Source organism: Mesoplodon densirostris, chromosome 12 (assembly GCF_025265405.1).
Source record: "Mesoplodon densirostris isolate mMesDen1 chromosome 12, mMesDen1 primary haplotype, whole genome shotgun sequence".
Taxonomy (NCBI): Eukaryota; Metazoa; Chordata; class Mammalia; order Artiodactyla; family Ziphiidae; genus Mesoplodon; species Mesoplodon densirostris.
This window is the reverse complement of record NC_082672.1, coordinates 32,486,698-32,499,608: the sequence shown is the minus strand read 5'-3', so window position 1 is coordinate 32,499,608 and position 12,911 is coordinate 32,486,698. Positions and strand designations below refer to the sequence as shown.

At 40.3% G+C, this 12,911-nt stretch overlaps 1 protein-coding gene across 19 annotated transcripts in view; it reads right to left on the bottom strand.

Annotated features, from left to right (window-relative positions):
• The window catches only part of EPB41L2 (erythrocyte membrane protein band 4.1 like 2), a 272,775-nt gene that overhangs the window by 56,523 nt on the left and 203,341 nt on the right, over positions 1–12,911 (bottom strand). For 11 of the 19 annotated variants that reach the window (XM_060114850.1, XM_060114843.1, XM_060114846.1 and 8 more), the window contains one exon: positions 1,419–2,671. The exons of 1 other annotated variant lie outside the window; for it this stretch is intronic. The gene's annotated coding sequence lies outside the window, so the exon portion shown is untranslated. Of the gene's footprint in view, positions 1–1,418; positions 2,672–12,911 lie in introns of those variants that run through there. 7 more of the 19 variants (XM_060114852.1, XM_060114854.1, XM_060114853.1 and 4 more) reach the window with 2 other exon arrangements.

Here is a 12,911-nt window from a genome sequence, read left to right as displayed (position 1 = left end):
CTCTATACATTTTTTTTAACAACATCATTTTTTATCCTGCTGTGGCCTGTGGAAAAGGCATTGCTCTGTTTCCTGTGTTCCACACAGGATCGCTGGAAGATTTATGTGAAATACTCATAAAAACCCTGTACAACTAAAAGGAATGATTGCTTATCACCCCCACATTATATTGCTTTTGACTTAAGATAAACAACTAGCGCCTGGATGTCTCACGGCAGGGAACCCTGTTGACCTATTTTCTTATTCTATCACTTGGGGTTTTGAAGGCTCAGTTCACAGAATGAGATTATAACATCCTGAGCATTATTTTGCAAGAACTACAAAATACTAAAATAGACAGTCTTGCTGCCATAGTCACAGGTGGCATGATCAACACTGTTTTCAGCTGCTCTTCAGGTATCAAGACCCCACAGATACTTCAGATGCCTCTGGGACCCCAAACTCTGTCCTTGCCATCTCAGCAGATAAAACCGAGCCCTGCCTGAACAATGCATGTCCTCTTCCACTGGAGCTGCTATAGACATACTTACCTCCTATCACTTCCTTCCACGTGGAAGGATGTGGTTCTCAAAAAACCCTGACAGATCAACCTCTGCTTTAAAGACAAATGTTATACATACACACTTTCTGATGAAAATTATATTTACAGAGTCACATTTGGTTCCATAATATTTCTAAGGCTTGGCTTGCTGAGATATGCTTCCCCAGAGAGGAGTTGTTTTTGTAATAATTCTAGAGAAAGTGAGAAAGATCTTTCACAAGGTGAGAGATAATTCAGTGGGAACCGATCCCAAAGAAGATAGTCATGCAAATTATATTTAACATGCTCACTTTAAACAACTAGGGAAAGACACTCTATAGAACGTTTTAGATGGAATATACCACACGCTGTTGGTCATTTGCTATATAATGCTTTTTAACGTTTGAAAGAAAATCCAGCACTTCATCTGATGTGTCTGGGCAAAAGCTTCACAATGAACCATCCTGATGAGAAACGGACGCAGCCCTCAGCAGAGCCCGTTCTGCCTGATGCACTAAGACCCACTGGACTGTTAAGCAAAACTGAAGCAGAGGACAAGGTTTCAGATGGTGCAGCTAAGATACTTCCTGAAACAAAACAAAAAATACACAAAGAAAACAAGCAAAAATATGCCTTGGAGAACTTGTACAAGCTGGGGTGGATTATGTAACCAAGCAGAAGGAACTGGCATTCTAAATAGATTTACAAACATTTGACAATGGTTTAGCCACTTGAAATCGGTGATGCTGGCAGCAGCATGAAATTATAAAAGATCTGAATAACAGATTTTAAAAATGCTACATCCCACAAAATACTAGAACTTCTGACTGACAGTATGACTTGAGCTTATCTTTTTAAACCTTCATAAAAAGAGAAGTGACAAGTTTAGAGAATAAACAAACTTTATTTTATAACAGTATTACAGAAAGTAAAATATCATTTAATACAACTTGAAGCTGCTAGGAATCTAATCTGGCATCATAACTATACATAGGGCCAAAGCAAAGGAAAGACTGTTCAATACCGTTAATAAGTCCCTATCAGGTCTCTGGTGTCAGCTTTAAATGGTGTAGCCTTCTTACAACCGTCAAAAAACCACCACGGCCCTAACTCCTCGTCCTGGCAACCTCACACCTGTGTGGATCATCACGCTATCTGAAAGAGATATACCTGCTTGATAACAAAAGGTCAGTTTTACATGGAGACAAGGAGGTTTAATACAAAGCAAAGTGTTCTACACGAGTGTTCAAATAATGGAAAGTACTGAAAGTGGGACATGTTAAGAAAGAAAGCACTAAGGTTTTTAAGCTGCCTGAATATTTTAGTAGGAGGGAAGATATCGCTTTCTCTCCCCTCCTATTTCTGGAATGCTGCCGAAGAGCCCGTGTCTGAGAAGCATCGGCACTGTGGTGCGACAGGGCCTCTAAACACAGTGCGTGGTCAGTGAACTTCATCATAATTCTCCAGTTTGGAGATTCCCGGACTTTCCGCTAAAAGTAAAAAGTCACGGTACTGGAAAGTCAAAAGGGTTCAATATCAAAAAATAGCCCCAATGAAATTCTCAAACATTAGAAAATTTTCACGATGTAAGAAACGCCTTTAATCTGCATTAACATTTTCTCATACAAGTATATTTACTGCAAACTGAGAACTCTGTAAATATTGACTTGTAAGAACTCAATGGGAAGCATCCGGAAGAAGGAAAGCCACTATCGAAATTAGTCACAGAGTCTCCTTTCCGCACAACAGCACCTGTTCCAGTGAACAGCACCTTACCAGCTGGGGCTGGCTTTGTTCACTATCATTTGATCAAAATGAGTCACAGAAAGCAGGTAGTTGTACACAAAGTAAACAGGAAACAAAAAACAAAACTCTCTAACTAAAAAAAAAAAAAAAAAAAACAAAGAAAAGAAATAACCAAGAATATTTAGAAGTGGTTATAAAACAAAATAATATATTAAAATGCGGGGGAACGGTATAGACCAGAGCTGTTAAGGTAAGGTTTGGTGTTGGCATTTTAATTCTTCAGGCTTCTGGCCATTGTTACCAGTCGTAGTATAAATTCGCTGGAGCAGTGGTGTGGCATTAAGACTTGGAATGGTCAAAAGTTTTCAGGTTCACAAAGTTGAATGTTGTCTATAAAATGAATTTCTAGGAGGAAAAAAAAGAGACAAGGCTTAAATATTCCAAAGACAGGTTTGGGAAAAAAATGTAAGTAAGATTCACCAAATTCCAAATCAAGTAATAAACAGTTCCCATCTGCCTGGTTCTATAGTAAACAGTATTTTGCCAGAAGACAAGCATGAGAGCCTGATCCACCCTTGAGGGCCTTAAAATACCTGAAGGATTGACTAGCACACGAGAAACAAGTGGCAAATAAGAATCTGACCAAAAAGTTAACTATGAGACAGAGGTAGGGGCTTCCCTGGTGGCGCAGTTGTTGAGAGTCTGCCTGCTAATGCAGGGGACACAGGTTCGAGCCCTGGTCTGGGAGGATCCCACATGCCGCGGAGCAACTAGGCCCGTGAGCCACAAATACTGAGCCTGCGCGTCTGGAGCCAGTGCTCCGCAATAAGAGAGGCCGCGATAGTGAGAGGCCCAAGCACCGCGATGAAGAGTGGCCCCCACTTGCCACAACTAGAGAAAGCCCTCGCACAGAAATGAAGACCCAACACAGCAATCAATCAATCAATCAATCAATCAATCAATAAAACCAGAGGTAATTCATATAATAAAAATCTAAAAAAAAGAGAAACCAATGTAGGTTTTGAAGTTAGATTCAAAGAAGAAGAAAAAGTAATTTTGACTTCATTGAAATGAATAAAAGTTGCCTCAGGTTGGGAGAAAAGAATGAGGAAAGATGCAAGAAAGTGAGAAAGTGCCTGATAGGTAAGATGAGTATACAGATGTATGGGGTGGAGGACAGAAATGAATGGGGTGGGGACACAGATTTCTGGATTCTTTGTCAATGCAAATTGACAGATATTAATTATCGTAATTAATTCAACCTACTTTCACTTTTGACAGTGTCATCATTCACCTCGAGTCTGGATATGGTTATAGCTGTTAAGTATGAGTTATATTTTATGTTATCAGAATTTTGGTCAAGTAAACAAAAAAAAAAAAACCCAAACCACTATTTCCTTGCTTCAGTTTCCCACCCCCAGACTATACAATGTCACTGAACATTTCTAACTACTAAAGTCACGTTCCTTAGCTTGTGTCCCCCTCTTTTGGCCATTGTGAGAACAGGTCAATGTAGCTGTTTCATCTAATCACAGGTCTAATTCTATGGCTAAATTCTTCAAGGATACATGCTGGTTGCCTACTTTGCCTTAAGTCTTTACAGAGTGTCCAGTGCAGTCTTCAATTTATCTTTCTCAGTGTGCCTGATGAGCCGTGGGAAATTAGTCAAGCTCAAGCACAGTTCTATGAAGTCATCTGAAAAGCACAACCTCGGAGTTTCCAGAGACAGGGGCTCACATGGTCTCAATCTGGAGCATGCTCTACTCTAGAAACAGATTTGGTGAACAGCAAATATGCACTTAAAAAAAAATCATCCTAATGACAAGTGGTAAAGCACTCATCCAGAGGGGAGTCTCAATAAAAATGCAAAGCTGTGGCTTTGATCTGAAATAGTTAAAATAATGAAGAAAACACAACCTTTCAGATTAATGAAGATTCAATTACCACAGGGCAGTAATATAGCTTGAGATTTTGAAAACATGAGTAAATTATTTATGTAAGGCACAATGCAACTATTTCCTAAATAAACATGAGGTCCGTGTGAAATTCGGCTTTAAATGTGACAGTTTATGAATTTCGGTTATTTCTAAACTTTCATTTTATTCTTCCTTGGCTCTCAATTTGCATATTTAATTTTAAAACAGAATTTTCATTGTAAGAATATAAAATCCTAGAGCCAAAAATGCAAGTATGATAAATTTCTCTGTGGTTAGACCGGGAAATAGTCAATTCTTACAATGTTTGTATTACCACTATAATTTAGACCCACCAGTTCTCAAATTGTGGTCTGCAGACCTTGGGGGTCACCATGGCTTTTGCAGGGGGTTATAAAGTCAAAACTATTTCATAATCATCCTAAGACACTCTCTACCCTTGTCGGGTGTGGACATTTTCACTGATGATGCAGAAACAATGGTCAGTAAACCTGTTGGCATCTTAGCACAGGTCAAGGCAGTGACACCAAACTGTACCCGAAGTCACTGCATTCTTTACCACCATGCACTCACAGTGAAATAAAAAGCAAGCAAGCAAGCAAGCCAGTTTCACTTAAGGATGTCCTGGATGAAACAGAAAAGAATATTAATTTTCTTACATCTCTACCCTGGAGTACATCTTTTTAATATTCTATGTGATGAAATGGAACGTATGCATAACACATTCCTGCTGCATACAGAGAAGTACAGTAGATGTCTAGGAGGAAAGTGAATTTGTATGAATGTTTGAATTGTGAGTTGAAGCTGCTGTTTTCATTAAAACACTTTCTTTACTTGAAAGAATTACTGACAAATGACGTTGCTCAATTTGGATATTTGGCAGGCATTTTCTTGAAAATGAGATGAGCCTGTCACTTCAAGGCAAACAACTGACAGAACTTGTTGCCAATGATAAAATTCAAGCTTTCATGTGAAAATTATAACTCTTGGAAATTGTATTTCGGCCACCTTGAGTTTGATAGCTTCCCAATATTTAGAGACTCTTCTAGTGGGGTCAGTGGCAACCACAGATCTTTTTACTGTCTTAGTCATTTTGCCTTTTTCAGGATGGCATATAGTTAGAATCATACAGTACATGATACCTTTTCAGACAGGCTTCTTTCACTAGGTGATTATTTTTAACTGAATAAATATCTTGAAAACTATTTGATTTATAATATAAATAGATCAAATTTCAATTAATAAAATTCACATAAACAAAAAACTCTTTGGGCTCTTCAATAATTTTTAAGTGTTCCTGAGACCATTAAGCTTGAGAACTGCTTCTATGGAATCTGCTCCCTAACCTACTGGCGTTTCCTGCTCTCACAGATATTTCTGTGGCTTCTGAATACAGAAGGAAAAATGAAATCTAGTGTTTTTACCTTTTCGGTCAAATGGCACTCAATATCTCTTCTACAAATAATTCAGCAAAATGGTTTTGTATCCCTTGGTTTGCCTGAGTATATTAATGCTCTTTTGGGGGTTGCTCTTTTCTTAGGAGGCTCTCATGTGGGCCCTTTGAGGCTCATGTCTCAGATTTAGGTCTTTCAGGACAAGCTTGGCCCCCTGATCTCTGTCCCCTCTGAGTACCAGATATATTGTGCTTGCTAACATACACGCCAACATAATTTCACTTCAAAGACAAAAATTCAGTTCAAAGCTTGCTAGCACCACAATTCAATTAAGTATTTTTGCTTCCAGGAGAGTCAATTTTGAGATGTTTTCCCTGAATTTCCATTTGTTCTCAAACAAAACAAAACAAAAAAGGCTTGTCTCAGTTCTGAAGAACCTAGGGGCAGGACAGGGATAAAGACGCAGACGTACAGAACGGACTTGAGGACATGGCGGGGGAAGGGTTAGCTGGGACGAAGTGAGAGAGAGGCATGGACATATATACACTACCAAATGTAAAATAGATAGCTAGTGGGAAGCAGCCGCATAGCACAGGGAGATCAGCTCAGTGCTGTGTGACCACCTAGAGGTAGACGGGTGGGATAGGGAGGGTGGGAGGGAGACACAAGAGGGAGGAGATATGGGGATATATGTATATGTATATGTATATGTATAGCTGATTCACTTTGTTATACAGCAGAAACTAACACACCACTGTAAAGCAATTATACTCCAATAAAGATGTTTCTTAAAAAAAAAAAAAAAAAAAAGGCTTGTCTCTGCCTCTCTTAGCTGCAGTTATTTCCCCTCCAGAGGGCGTTTTAGGAAGAGCATCTCCTTTTCCTCCCACCCTGTAACCGTCAAATCTCTTTCAGTTTTTAAGCCAGTCATGCTCCCTGACCTCTGAGGAAAGGGTGAGCTGTCAGTGATCTCAGCAGGCCAATTAAATGGGTTTTCTTTAAAGCTAAGAGTCATCTTTGTGTTAGAGCCTTTATGCACATTCCAGTCACTCCACCTAAAGAATTACTACACACCGCAATTTCAGAATATCCTGTCAAATGAAAGCATCATCAATTTTGCCTCATTTTTAAACATGATTATTTTATAAAATAATGGTTGTATTGTTCGTTTAGCTACATATCGTAGCTGCAACTTCAAAGACATTCTGTCCAAAATAAATTTTTCTAAAATGAAGTGTGTTTCAACTACATCAGTGGGAGTTTGTTACTTGAAAGGTTCCCATCATGAATCCCTCAGCAAAGCAATACGCAGTGTGGATTCAGACTGACGGACGGTCAACTCTGGCTCTGCTAGTCACCGACTGTGTGACTGGGGGAGGGACTTAACCTCTCCAGGCCTCGGTGTTGTCATCTACATCCTAAGTGACTGTAAGAACTAACTGAAATAAATGGGAAAGTTCTCCAACAAAGCTCAGCACAGAGTAGGCACTCATTAAATGTGAGCTGATACTATTATTATGGGTTTTCACATATGATATTTCATTCCTGGTTTTACTTCCAAACCCAATTCAACTCTCCTCTTAAAGACAGAGATGTCCAGTTCAGTTTCCCCATTAATAATTGCATGAACCAGTATAATGGTTTCTTTACAGGGTACTTCATCCAATCAAGCATCCTTTCAATCAATCCTGCACACCACTGAGAAATTAATCTTACTGAAGGATGGTGCTGAAAATGCTCTTCCCTTACGCAGATGACCTATAGAGCAAAGCCTAAACTAAGGTACTAACACGGAGTGTAATCCCCTTTGCAATTCGCCTTTGACAAATCTTTCCAGCCCCTGCTGGAATTCAACACACAGACACAACGTAGGATTTGCTTCTCCTGATGTCCAGCCCGTGGTTTTCCTATGTGCTCTCTCCTCTCTGCCCTTCTCTGTATGTTCAAATCCTCCCCGCACTCTGCACACAGGAGCTTTCTGCTCCTTTTCGGGGAAGTCTTCCCTGATCTTCCAACCAGAAACAGTTTCTCCTGTTCACTTTCATAGCCCTTTAGCTAGGCTTCTATCTGTCTATCTATCTATCTATCTATCTATGTATCTATCTATCGCTGTGTTGGGTCTTCGTTGCTGTGCGCGGGCTTTCTCTAGTTGCAGCGAGAGCGGGGGTTACTCTTCGTTGTGGTGCACGGGCTTCTCACTGCAGTGGCTTCTCTTGTTGCAGAGCATGGGCTCTAGGCGCACCAGCTCTAGAGTGCAGGCTCAGTAGCTGTGTCGCACGAGCTTAGTTGCTCCGTGGCGTGTGGGATCTTCCCAGACCAGGGATCAAACCCATGTCCCCTGCATTGGCAGGAGGATTCTTAACCACCGTGCCACTAGGGAAGTCCTAGGCTTCTCTTTAAACACTATTTTTTACCCTGTATGTTATTTGTACACTTGTTCCTACGCATTTACCTTTCTCACAACGACCATAGTCCCTTGAACGCAGTATGTTCCCAATATACATTAATGAACCCATGAATGAAGTAATAGCAACTAATCTGCAAGGCAAGGCCAGGCTGCAAAGCAAGGGCTTGGGAGGGGAAAAATAAACAGAATTGTATTCTAGGAACAAAGCACTACTGCCTGTCCTCACCATTAGTTTCATCTGCTGATTTAATTGGAAAAAATTTCAGGTTCATTTTTCTGTTCTCTTTTGTTGAATAACACTTATGTGATATCCCAGGAGGACTCTTAGTTCTTTAAAAAACTGGTTTTCCCGAATCTCTCAAATCTGAAGCTTTGACAAAGATTTCTAAGAGTAGTTAGTATTTGGCCCTAAAGCTAGAGGAAGGTCTTCTCATTCACTCTGCTGAGTTCAAATATTATGAGAACTTGATATGAAAGCATTCCACAAAATCTTAAAGCTTCTTTTAAATAAGAAATGGACTACAGTAAGGCACACTCGGTATACTTTATTCTAGCTAAGCTTTTGTCAATCTTAGGTTCATGAGTAGAGATGAAAAAAATTTCTCTGTAGTATCAAATAAAAGTTGTGCTTTAGAAAAACAGTAACAAAACCCTTATCTTTTAGAAAAACGTCTTTGAACTATATATGAACTCACTTAATGTTCGTTTCATATTTTCATTAAATAGGAAGGTTAGTGGGAATCAAAACAATTCATCTCCAGACCCAACTCCGTCACTTATTAGTAAAGAATTTTTTCTTACCTCTGCAGCATCCAGTATGTTATTTTATACTTACAGGACATCTCTATTTGGAATAGCATTTCAATGCTCAATTTGGAATACATTTCAAATGCTCAAGAGCCACACGTGAGTACTGGCTACCATGCTGAACAGAACAAGACTAGATTCTCACTTGCTCTAATACTAACTATTTTGATGCATGAGAGTTAAATAAACATAGGGCCAACATGTCCTGGGACTGTAATCCTCATGAGTACAGGAGTATCTTAAAAACACACACACATACACACAGACTTATTAATTCGTTCCCCCAGCAAAATTCTGTCCTAACCTACCCACAAGTTTACATTAAAATTTAAAATGACTATTTAAAAGCTAGTATCTGAGATATCTAACATTAAACAAGTTCTTGAAACAAATGAAACTATACTCAGCTCTACACATAGATGGTATTTGATGGTACTTATAGAGGAGGGACCTATGGCAAATCTCTAGGATTCTATTTCCTCATAAAAAGGGGGTGGGGAAGAAGATTGTCTATATGCAGTTTTAAATTAAATATTCTTTTAATTCCCATATTCTTAAATACACCCTGCACTAGGGTACATTAAAGTCATAACCACCACCTCCACACTCCTCAGAAGCTGGCTGGGTAACATGTAAGTGGGGAGACGGGGCACCGGGACCTCAACATGAAGAGATGGGAAGGAAGAGACACTGGGGACTTGGAGAGCCCCTCCTTCCCCTAAAGTGGCTGCACGTACTGAGCCATTGCAGCCTTGAGAGAAAGCATGCTCGGTGTTAGAGCTTCTGATGTTTCTCGAATCGCTAGATATCTTTCCATTTTAAGCATTAATAATTAACTCAAATTCCGTGACATACTGTTTGGGCTGAAAAACAAACCAAAACTCTGGATACGGCCTGCCTGTCTCCTGTTTGTCAATTTTGTCTTGCTCTCTCCCCCTCTTTTCGGTGCCACTTTAAATTCCCCAAAATAATGAAAAACTGGAGAAAACATCCAGCATTTGTGACTAAGAGATTAATAACCTTAACTCTGTAAAAGATAAAAGATGATAAACACCTGAATAGATACATGGACAAAGGACCCAAACCGGCAATTCAAAGAAATGCAAATTGTGTTTGTGTGCACATATATTTATATATGTTTGAATATGTATACTGTGACCTCCTTAGCAATGAACAATAGTAACAATTAAAAAACGCTCTTTCCTCACAATTTAAAAAAAGGGGGGGGAGGGGCCAAATGCTCTTTCCTCACCAGGTTGGCAAAGACTTTTCAAATGTCGTATAATCTTTAGTGTTGGCAAGGATGCGAGGAAACGGGGATATTCTTAAACTGCTAGTGGGCATCTAACTTTGTAGAACCTCTAAGGAGGGCAGGTGGGCAATATGTCAAAAAGAAACCTTTAACACACCAACTCTAATTTTTAAAAGTATCTGTCCTAGAGAAACAATGAAGTTAATGCCCCCCAAATGTACACACAAGTATAATCTTTGCAGCTGTGAATTTACTTGTGAAAACTGAGGAATAGCCTAAATGCCCATTAATAGGGGTTAAGTAAACCATCCTGCATCTATTCGATGGCTGTTGGAAAATGATGAGATAATGATGGGCAAACTTATCTACAAGGTACTGTGAAGTGGAGAAAAAAGCCGGATATGTGATAGAATCAACAGGATCAGCCTATAGAAATAGAGGTGTGAGAACACATGTGAGTGCATCTGAGTATGTGCTTACAAGTATATATACACTGTGAAAGGGATTATCTATCTCTAGCAGCAGAGCAATTATGGGTCACTTACATTTTCTACCATTTTTCTCTTTCAAAAAATTATGACCGCCTCTGCTTTTTTGTTGCCAGAAAAAATACATATAGTTTCATTTGTAAAAACAACAGTCAATAATGATTCTGTCCAAGAGCAAACTCCGGGGAATCAGTGACTCCCAGGTGCTAATGAACGCACAATGGCAGGGGCATCCAGCGCCTCTTCTGTTGGGTAGTTCAAATATATTGTGACTCACTGATAGCACCTGCCAGATTTATAAATGTTAAACAGAGTATTCCCCAGCAATCCAGAGTGAAAACTGGCAGTGCCTAAAACTCACTAAATCCAAAATGGCTTTTCATTTCTAGGTAGAAGTCTTCATGTTATGTTTGATTAACTTATATTGAAAACTAAGGTGTAATAAAATGCTAATTTCTGGTACGAGAGTAGTACAACTAGGCAAACTTATAAAATAAAAATGCAACACAACTGAAACCGATATGCCTGAAACATCCCTGAATTGAAAATCGTCATCTGGAAGCCAATAGGCTGGTGCTTTTCTTTCAGGGACAGGGAGACGCTCGCATGTAAATGAGTAGCTTGTGATCGGCTAGAGCTCCATTCAGCCAACGCCATTCTTCCCTCCTGTCAGGGTAGTTAGACAGCTGATGCTAGTTTCCTGTTGTTTTTGCGAGTTCATTTTGAAACCGTGAACATCACCCTGACTTTGAAATGTTGGTTGGAACACAATATTATCGTGTTTAGAAACTGGTGTTCATAGACGCAGGCTAGCACAGAGAGCAACACAACTGAGAGTTATTTATTGCGGGTTGGGGACTGGAACTCAGGGTCCACCTGACAGTCTCAAAGGAATGATGGATGTACCAGGTTTTTAGTAATCACTGCACTAGCTCCAGTGGCTCTGTCAGACCAATGCTCTGTCTTCTCAGATGAAGGCAGGCAAGGTGGACAGAAAAGCAAAACGCCAATTACTGAGTTTTCCTGCTTCTCGAAAGCACTCTGTGTAAATCCTATTTCCTCAACCTGTTACAGGCTCCATCTCCACTATTTGACTGAACGAGCTCTGACAAAGCTCCCAGGTAGATTCTGTACCGACAATTCCAAAGGACACAGGCACCTGATTTCTCTGCCATATTTAATGCTGATTATGCTCTCCTTCTTGGAGCTAGCTTCTCTGGCAGCTTCCGTGGCCGCCTTATCTCCCTGTTTTCTATCTTCTTGCCCTTCTCACTCCTCCTGTAGCCCCTCTGTTCCCCAGGCCCCGACTCTCTGACCTGGCCCTGGGTAACATCATTCAAACCAAGGGCTTCATCAGTGGATGACACATTCAGATGTGTCTACCTCCTGCTCTGAAGCCTGCTGTTCTGTCTGCTTGTCTGTCTCTCTCTCTCTCTCTCTCTCTCTCAGCTCTTGGCTACTTCCTGGACCTCTTCATGAAGACATTTCACGTGCATCTCAAGCTCAACATCTCTGGGGTAGAAGTTTTTATTTGATTTTTAAGAGCAAAAAGGGCTCATGGCTGGCCTTCTATGTTATAAAAAGTTCTTACAACATGCCTTATTAACAAACCCTCTATAGATTCTATTATCACCTCCAGTTCATGAGGCATAAAGAAATGAAATAAACGGGACACATCACACAACTATGAAGTAGATTTGAACCCAGCAAATCTGCTGTTACATTTCCTCTTAACACTCAAGACTATCTGGTAAGTTTCAAATTAACCATGTCCTGTGTATGTGTGTGTGTGTGTGTGTGTGTAAGACAGAGCCTTATACATTCACTTACAAGCTTCCACTCTAATTCCCATGTTGGTCTCTCTTATAGTACCAGAGGACAAAAAATACATCTTTGCTTTAAGACAGCTAAACTGAAAGGACTGGCCACATGGCACATGACATGTGAAAAATGAAATTCATGTGTTCCATGACTGAAATTACAGGTATCACCATCGACCCGCTTGTCCAAGCCAGAAACCTGGGCGTTATCTGGCATTTTCCCCACTCCTCTGTCCTCCCAACTCACTAACTTCCATATCCTCATGCAAACGGTCAACAAGTCACAAGCCTTTATCTCCTCACCACCTCTCAAATACAAAGGAGTACCCCACAGCTTTTCAGGATAAATTTCAGCCTCCTGCTTGGCTCCTAAGACTCTTTGTGATGGGGCCTCTGCCCTTCTGTGCCCTCATCTCCCATGACTCTGCTACAAGTGCCCTGCGAGGCAGCTGCACCTGATTTTGCCCCGTTCTTGGAGTGTCTGGTGCACAGTACCAGATCCTGCCTGAATTGCCCCCTTTCCACACCTTCCCTCTCTGGGCT